This window comes from Saccostrea echinata, unplaced genomic scaffold (assembly GCF_033153115.1).
Source record: "Saccostrea echinata isolate AGI-Se365-2 ecotype Australia unplaced genomic scaffold, CSIRO_AGI_Sech_v1 ptg000025l, whole genome shotgun sequence".
In the NCBI taxonomy this organism is placed as follows: Eukaryota; Metazoa; Mollusca; class Bivalvia; order Ostreida; family Ostreidae; genus Saccostrea; species Saccostrea echinata.
In genome coordinates, this window is record NW_026889774.1 from 20,157,063 (window position 1) to 20,165,870 (window position 8,808).

The 8,808-nt window shown below is 30.5% G+C and overlaps 1 long non-coding RNA gene across 1 annotated transcript; it reads left to right on the forward strand.

Annotated features, from left to right (window-relative positions):
- Positions 1-671: 671 nt before the first annotated feature.
- Positions 672-5,782, forward strand: LOC133192698 (uncharacterized). Its single transcript, XR_009721857.1, has 2 exons — positions 672-921; positions 5,109-5,782. It is a non-coding gene; the product is annotated as an uncharacterized LOC133192698 (long non-coding RNA).
- Positions 5,783-8,808: the final 3,026 nt, after the last annotated feature.

Consider the following 8,808-nt stretch of genomic DNA (forward strand, 5'->3'; position numbering starts at 1 on the left):
AGGTGAGCTAAAAACAGATTTTGCTAAATTGAATTGACTGTAGCTATAGACAGTTGCAAGTAAGAAGTTTGTTTAAAAAAGTTAATAAATGATTCTGGAAACTTTAGAAGAGAAGATTTAGGTAATAGACACTCGTCACCTTCTAAAATGTTCAAATCTTGTTTCTGGTTAATCGCTAACAGGATGCTAGTTGTTAATTGCATAACGAATTGAATACATCATATTAAGTGGGCGATAGCAACTTACATGTAACAACGCTGATTAAACGAAATCTAAATAGTCCAGACAAATAATGACCTCTTTTTAATAAGTAAAAAACGTGCTCTAGAAATTTTATTTTGTGAATTTAAATTATACGATTATTGTGTCAGCAGTGGATTCAGTATTAATTTTTTGCAGCAATACTATAAACTATTAATGGAGGACTAGTCAAACTGTCTTGAGGACAAGGCCAAAGAACAATTTCCGATTCATAAGCAGGGGCTTGAAGCACATTATCTCTTGTTAAACAGTTGACTCTTTCTGCATATTGCACTTTTGATAAGTAGTGAAAATATGTATGCCAGGTGCACTTGACATATTTAAATATAGAAGAAAAAAACAAAAGAGACATAGTTTTGGTATGTAGAACAGAATAAAATACTCCCATTTTTGAAGTGTCGTTTTAGAACAGGACGCGTGGCCCCATAAGATGGGAGCTGTACAATATTATCAGTACTACTCAATGTCCTATAAAGGAAGCACTAAGTAATACACGTTAAGTAGCCATTTCTGGTTTTACGGATTGTTGTATTATTATATTATACGCGATGAAGCGACATACCAGCAAATCTCCGGTTTACGCATTCACGTTTATTTTGTTACTGGGCAATTTTGGAATAAATCATTTTTTATGGTGTGACACAATATTCTGAGGAAATGGTAAGTAGACCAGTTTCTGGAATTCCTTTTTTCACTTGTATTTCACAACTTACATAAATACGCATATGTATAAAATTGCGCAAATATTTGAATAATCTACCGAGAAAGATGATCATTTTCGTTTTTTTTTTGTTTGCACTAGTGAATAAATTGTATATAATGTCGCCTTATTTTGCATTTTTATTTCTTTTCTTTTTTTATTTGATCATGAACTTCTTTAAAACTAATTAGTTTGAATCTTTTATTTGACGCGGGCAAAAGTATGTGAACACGTGTTTTTGAATTAACGATGCATTTGATTAGTTGATAGAAAATAAAGTTCTAGGGATTTTTGGTAAATTGGGGATATTCATTTGATTTAGAACAAATGTTAATTTTTTTAATGTCAAGGGAATTAAGAATAAAAGTGAGAAATACTTAAGACTATAAACTGTTAAATGAATGGTTAATTAGTCAAAATTTTGAATATTTTATATGTACAATAATTTCAATAATATGAAACGGGCTGTTTGGTCAAAAAACAAATCGATTTTTATTGTAAAATCTTTTATGTTAGAACAAACATGTAGAATTGAAATTTTTATCTTAATAATTTTTGTATCCCATGTGACTTCACCATCAATCAATGAAACAATTAACAAATGATAGCATAACTTCGCATGGCCCTTCATGTACTTAGTACCAGTAATAAAAATATCATTCCTAAACATTATTACGAGTTTTCTTTTTTAAAAATAAGAAAGAAAAAAATAATAATAATAACGGCTCATTTAATACCAACTTACACCTTTCTGTTGGAAGATTTCAGTTCATGAAACGTTTTAACATTTACGATATTTCGACTTTGAAACTTTTATATTTTTAAACAAATTTGAGCATAATGAAAAAGTGCAGCTTACGAAAAGCGATGGATCTCAAACTTTGAATTAAAGTTGATTCCCACAATGCATTAATACTATAGCTATATAGCCATTAGAACCCCATTTTTGTGTTGCATAAAATTATTTTCATACTACCCATGTTAAAAGTAGTTCTGTATAAAGTGTTGTCCTCATGGCAACATATTGTTCTGCTTCCATATATATTAGAAGTTGCCAAACTCCTTTTTAATAAATTAAATCTTCCTTTTCCTCATGAGATCTGAGGTTTTAAGTTTCAAAATGTTCAGAATCACTATCAAATTAACGTAGAAAAAATGCTTTCCCCCTCAATCTTTATCCGTAGATATACATTAAATCAGATCGCTAAAATTTCGTATTCAAAACTCATGGTAGACAGTTAATGAATTGAATTTTGTGATCACTTTCATACTTGTAACCATGAAGTATGGAAACGAAATACAAAAGCACTAACTTTAAAAATTTGTTTCTCAATTATTTTCTAATTAAAACATTCAAGAAAAAAAAATGCAGATTTAGATAAATCATGTCTGTCTTGCTCAGTTTTAGAGCGTATATCGTTCTGACCATTTTTTTTTTCATTATAAATTTATAAAATTCAGACCATTTCACTCTCTTGTTTAACTCGACCGAGATTTGAACCAACACCTTCCGGGTGCAAGACGGACATATATAGGCCTCTAAACCACAGATAAGTTCATGAACTGCATGTATTCGTAGAAGTTCTTCGAACTATTTGATAGATTATTATTGCTAGTTGACATCAAGCGAATATTTTACATTACAAAGTGCTGGGTTAAATTTTTGTTGTTTCTAATTGTAAGTACTGTTTATAAAAGACATAGAGGTACAATCAGTTCAAATTTCCCCCTTCAAATTTCAATAAATAAATAAATAAAAATAATACATAATGAAGAAATAAACAAAAATAAATTCATGAATAAATTAGACAATCTATATATTGTGTAATGATTTTTTTCCCTTTATTGTTATTATCTTTCATTTAAAAGCAAGATATAAACATCTGAAAATTGTTTGAAGATGCTTTTTAAAAGTTTTCATCATAAACACGAGTTGTACAATTATAACATAATTATGATAGTGTCATTATTTAAAAACGGATTACATAAAAACAATTTAATTTCTTTTACTGAAGACAGCTGTGTACCTATAAAAATGTATTAGAATAATATTTTTAAATTTAAAAGGAGATTCTATCAGATTGCAAAAAAAAAAACACACCAAAAAACCAAAAAAAAAAAAACCAAAAAAAAAAAAAAAACAAAAAACAAACAAACAAACAAAAAAACAAAACAAAAAAAAACCCATTCTTTTATAACACTTTACATTGTAAGTTTTAATCTTGTTTGAGTGTCTAAAGCTTTAAAATGCATTTTGAATATCATTATTATGATATATCATATAAATATTGCTGGCTATATAAAAACGAATTTAATTATGTCTTCTTTATCTGTAAAATAAACCTTTAATGCCGGAGACATTTGTTTTTCCCATCTTCCTGAAAAATTGATTGATTGTATGTTGTTTTACGTCCCCTTCTCGAATTTTCACTTATATATATAGAAGTCACCATATACCGGTGAAGGGCTTAGATCTTTACTCGGCACTCAGGGCCATTAAGCAGTGAAGGTTCTTTATCGTTCCAACGCCTACCGTGACACGGGATCTCGGTTTTTAAGGTCTCATCGGAAAGACCCTCAACTTTCACTTCAAAGTGCCGAGCGCTTGGCGAAGGAACAGTTGCTACCTACTTTTATCGACTTAGGTCAATCGCAGCCGTGATTCGAACACACGACCTTCCGATCACGGAGAGAGCGCTCTACCAACTGAGCTACCGTGACGGCTCCAAAAAGAAGATTAAAATGGGAATGAAAACAATGTATAATGGCAACATTTTTGCTGGACAGCTGAAAATTCAATCTCTAAGATTTATCACATGTCCTATTGCTAGGCTGTTGTTATATAATCTTTAGTTTGTAATTTTGTATATTTTTACTTTGTGATTGAACGTTAAAATATGGCTAATTATATATCAAAATGCCTTTCCCAAGAAAATGATTTTTTGACACATTCATCGAGATACCATGCCTTGCATATACATTGTTAACAGACCTTGAGTGACCACACGCGATAACAAATATAGTTGAAACTGCGCATTTGTCTTTCATGAAACTTGTTCTTAAATATATTTATAAAGGAATTTATTCTTTAAAGCGATGCTCTTCTTAACATATGTTTGCACTGTGTAGTTGTCTGGGTCTGACAAATTTTATTTGAATTTACTCTTACGGTAAGATTTTAGTTTTTTATTTGTTATTTCCTGAATCAGCATAACTTTGGTTTGGAAGGGAAAAATTTAATATGTGTTCCAAAAAGTTTATATACACCGTGTAACAGAGCATATCCTTCAAAAAAGAAAAAAAACTTGCATTGATTCCTCCTAAGAAAATAATTCCTAAACCACTTTCAAAAATAGGCTAAAAAGCAATGTGTAAATCTTGATAATACCTTTTAATGAAATGGTTATTCAAAATGTGACAGAGTTTAACGTAGACATCTTATAATTAATATGCTAGTACATGTATTTGCAATTGTGTTGAAGTTTTCCGATAATAAATGTAATTCAAAGTTGTTTGTCGTTGATATTTTCGATATCACTGTGAGACTCGTAATGTCAGCTTATTTTCACACTACAAATAATCGAGTAAAAACTTTCCAAGCTTTGAAAGATAACATACATTTAAATGAGAAGCAGTAAAAATGAGGTCAAATAAGGTTAATTTTATAAAAAAAAAAATCGACCTTTGAAAATCGAAATCTATATCCCCCCCCCCCCCAAAAAAAAAAAAGAGAGAGAGAAATTAAAGAAAAGATAAACAAATAAAGAAAACAAAACCATAATAGATCTTTAAAAAATCAGCAAAACGATGAATCTTGATAAGCAAACATTCTCATGTGAAATCATGCAAGTTTTATTTATTTAAAAATGATAAACTTTGGGGATATTGGGGTTCTATAAGGTTAAATGTACATACAATGTAGTTTCACGTCATAATATGATTTGTAAGGTAACTACTCTAAGAATTTCCTTTAAATCAACAGTATTGCAATCAGTAACATTTCCGTATTGTTCATATACTTATGAGAAAACAATACCTTCCGTTTTCTAATTGAAAAAATAAATAAACATGTTATCATGATAAATGTAGCAGATTCTACAACATTGTATTATACTATTAATATCAATTAATTTTCATTATTTTTCAGGCACTGGTCCATTTGGTGTGTGTTTATCTTTTGTTAATGGGACTTCCTTCAGCATTGAGTGATTGCAACACTTGCGTTAGAGAATATCGCCACATGTGCGTGGAAACATCGTGCTATCGACACAGGAGTAGCAGACCTTTCGATATTCGTTTCGTTTATCGATGTTTAACAATATGTTCAAATAAGAGACGATCCTGTCGCCAGCTTTGTCCAAATGGAAGACTTTAATTGATTGCTTGTGAGCAGAAAGTGACTGCGTGAATTTCAATTCGAATACGTCAATCGATTTAATTTAAAGTGACCAATAAAAAGATTTTTAATATTTGAAAAAAATGGATTTTTTGATTTCGATCTCATTCCATGTTGCACATATTCACAAGTGTACCTTTCATCCGTGTGAGAGGAATTTGCCTTCGCTTGACTCTCATTTTTCATGTGACGGACACCTACTTCATCCCTTGGTTTACCCTCATTTTCCATGTGACAGAGACACTTTCCTTCAGTTCTCAGTGAAACCGGACACGTTAGTTACAGTGTTATGCCACTTACAGTGCTCCCGGATATTCATTTCTATTTATTGAACTGCCAACGTCTCATTTAATCACTGCCATATTTTATTCTAAACGAGTGCAGCATTTATGCGTAAACGTTAATAAAACATTTTTAAAAAACTATTTCCCCATACGTTAATTTTTTGAAGTAGTGGAAGACTTGTCTTTCGTTTCTTACCCTTTGTGCTGAGAGTCATCCAATTTTCCGGCCAAATCTCAAAAATTGATTGAGCATGCGCAATTTCTAGTACTCTAAATTAATATAGCTTATTTGAAATATAATGACATCGTATATAACAACTCTTGGCGATGTTATTTTTCAAGAATAATTTCTTGTTACATGTAGATGTACACAATGAACGACGTCCGAAAGGGTACCTTCTTTTTACCGTTCTCAAGGTGTCGAGTACATGGATGATGGATGATTTTCTTGTTATTCACAATTTTGTGAAAAAAAAAATCTTAAAAGCTGAAGATAATAATAACAAAAAGTAATATATTTTCAATCAATATTGGAGTCTGAATAAAATAAAGAAAGAAAACTTGACATGCACAAACTAAACGAACACCTCTTTTAAATAAAAATACATACAAAAATAAATTTAAAAAAATACGTTTTGAATTTTTTTTTTATTAAAAAGAATGCATTCCAAGTACGTTTTTAAATATTTTCAAACTAAATTATTTTATTATCTATATATCATGAACATTCCGTTTTAAATTACATTTACTTATAGCAAACAGCATGCCTTTGTCATCAAATGTTGTGCTTAAGAATGACCCCATGCTTGCTCTGCACTCAATTTAGATTGTTTGAACTTTTGAGTACGATTTATGTTCGTTAGCTTTACATAATTTAATTTTATTAAATAAAATCCCCTTGACAGCGAATATAACATTCTACTTGCGTTGTTTTAAAATAAATTGTACTTGGGTATCTAAATGCAATAAAAATTACTTAACTACAGTCACTTTGAATTCTGTGAAAGGGTGAATTTTTATACAAAGGTATGCTATTTGTTTTATTAACAGTTTATTTATCTAGAAAGTACAAATGCAATTTTTAAACAATAGCAGTCATAATATTAATGCCACTCAGGCAACAATTTCATGCTATGAAAAAAAAAATCAGTTTATTGTGTTTTTGATGGCTCCCACTTCCACAATGAAATTCAGAAAATTTTCAAAACACTCCATTATGCATGGTTATCGGTCATACCCTAACAAAAATTTAATTTGGTTAGCTATACAGTGTACTGTAAAGTTAATTTTTGTTATTCTTTGATTTACTATGAAACTTTATTCTGGATATTTTTTTTTAAGATTTAGAGCCTTATTATTTCTCAAAATACATATCAATGATGAAATAATATGTGAATATAGTAGTAATATTTCCTTTTAATTTAAGAAGATTGCTTGTAGGGTTAAAAAAGTGAAAACTTTAATACTGTAGTTAACTATAGTAAACTATAATTTACTATAATATTTTTTGTTAGGGTATGACGTCGTTGTCAAATCAACAGTTGTGATGTGTCAGTGGTTTTTTCGTGAAAGTGATGAAGTCAAATAAAATGAATTATACATAAAAACAGTACATAACATATGACATATGATTTTTATCCAACTCATGCGTTTTTTATTCCCTTGTCAAGGCTCGAGGATTGAAAAAAAAGACCAGTCAACTCATTAGATAAAAATTATATCCAATCACAAATCATGGGAGATACTTTATATACAAAAAACTCAGGGTCCACGCAAAAAAACTTTTTTCACAGTAAGAGTTCTTCTAATTAAAGTTCGATAAAAAGATTGAAAAGAAGACAAGTTGTTGCAAAAGTGTTAGGAACATAAGCAACCGAAAGAAAAACTTGTCCATCAGTCTTGTGATGTCCGGCCATTTGATCTCCTTGTCTTCTCCTTTAGGCTCGTCACATGAAACACTGGAAGGATTATCAATAGTGTCCACCTCATTTTTGTCTTTGGATTTGCAACAAAGAGTAATTTCTCGAACTCCCGCCAATTTTCCGATCCATCCTTTATGTGTTTTAACCAGCCACTTTGGAACAGGTTCTTCTTCTGATTTGTGAAAACAGATGAGTCCAACAGTGGAGAGAAAGACCACAATTCCTCCCGCCATCAATGTGATGTTCAGATACGTTGCTGTTTTAAGGAATATAAAGATCAGAGTAACACACTGGAATTGTATTTATTAAAAAAAAAACCCACCATCATCAGCTGGAATGTAGAGAGGCCGTAACAAGGAACGAGGTCTAATTATATTTTAGGCAAAATCAATTTCTGTATATTTCTTCAATTATTTATCTAACCATCTTCATTACATGTGCTCGGACATGTATAATACACATCTCGATCTTATGTAATTAATATCAACCTACGTGGGAATTAAATATTTTTAAACGAAAGCTTCACAACGTAATTGACTCCACAAGGTTTTCAAAATGATTTCAAAATCGCATTCTGCAATCAAATAAACCTATGAAAAATGTTCTTGATGCAAGATAATTTTTAGTGAAAGTTACAATGCATATAAATCATGTCTCAAACATTCCTTCAACTTCTTTTATATTTTTAAAGTTTGTACAATGGTCGAGTTTTTTTTTCAATCTAACATATTACACAATGAAGAAAGGGGGTAAAATACTCACCGTTATATATATATATATATATATATATATATATATATATATATATATATATATATATATATATATATATATATATATATATATATATATATATATATATATAAAATCTATATTTGAGTTTACGAGTAGGAATGATAAAGAAGTTTCCCCCCTTTATTTCTATATTAACTTTGTCCCAAGCTTTGGCTTAATCTCCTGACCCAGAAGTATGATTTTTACAAGTTTTGGATTGGGAAATGTTCTTACAAGTTGTTCATCATTTTAACCCACCGTCACGGTAGCTCAGTCGGTAGAGCGCTCGCTCCGTGTTCGGAAAGTCGTGTGGTGGACTTGCCTAAGTCGATAAAAATAAAATAGGTAGCAACTGTTCCTTCGCCAAGCGCTCGGCAATTTGAAGTAAAAGTTGCGGGTTCGCTCTAGAGCCGAGGAGTAAGGAGTTGATCTTTACGTCTAGAGTCGCGGAGTAAGGAGTTAATCCTTACG